General features: G+C 46.4%; 1 non-coding gene across 1 annotated transcript; it reads left to right on the forward strand.

Annotated features, from left to right (window-relative positions):
• Positions 1-245: 245 nt before the first annotated feature.
• On the forward strand, positions 246-327 carry TRNAL-AAG (transfer RNA leucine (anticodon AAG)). Its single transcript has one exon. It is a non-coding gene; the product is annotated as a tRNA-Leu (tRNA).
• The last annotated feature ends 413 nt before the right edge of the window (positions 328-740 follow it).

The following is a 740-nucleotide window of genomic DNA, read 5'->3' on the forward strand; positions in this document are numbered from 1 at the left end:
AAGAGAAGCAGCGCGTGCGGAACGCCAATGTAAGGGTTGTCTTCCTACGGACTCTCAGGACTGGCACTCCCTGACACCTCCCATGGCCCGGGGCCAATCCTGACCTACTGAATGTATCACGTGCCTGCTGCTGTTGGCGTTGACTTTCCTAGGATCACTTCACAGGCTATACACCCTTATTCTCCAACTCCCCTATACAACAGAACATCTCACTTCAGAAAGCTTACAGAAACAGGTTTGCACAGGGTAGTGTGGCCGAGCGGTCTAAGGCGCTGGATTAAGGTTCCAGTCTCTTAGGAGGTGTGGGTTCGAATCCCACCGCTGCCAGTATTTTTCAACTCACAAAAGAATTATGTCTGCATCAGTGTCTCACTCTCTGCCTTCTGCACCTACGATCCACATAGCGAGAGGTGAGAGTATGTAAAGTGGTGACGTATATATATAAGGGTAGCCACACAGTGGGACCGAGCCTTCTTATTTTAAAAAACCACAACCTAAGGTGACAAGAATTGTATCGGTAAACAAACCAGCTGTCTTGAAGTCTAACTATAGAGGCGACGAGAGGGGTCACTGTGATGCTGAAAGTTCAGTGAGTGTAAACAGTAGAACGCTGTGTGATACGTTTCCTTGCAGTGATGACAGCTCGCGTTTCTAAAGCAGAGAGCAAACATACAATGGGGAAGAAGAATAAATAAGGAAAGACATATATTATATGCAGACAGTTATTATACTTTGCTTTT

Source organism: Pleurodeles waltl, chromosome 12 (assembly GCF_031143425.1).
Source record: "Pleurodeles waltl isolate 20211129_DDA chromosome 12, aPleWal1.hap1.20221129, whole genome shotgun sequence".
Taxonomy (NCBI): Eukaryota; Metazoa; Chordata; class Amphibia; order Caudata; family Salamandridae; genus Pleurodeles; species Pleurodeles waltl.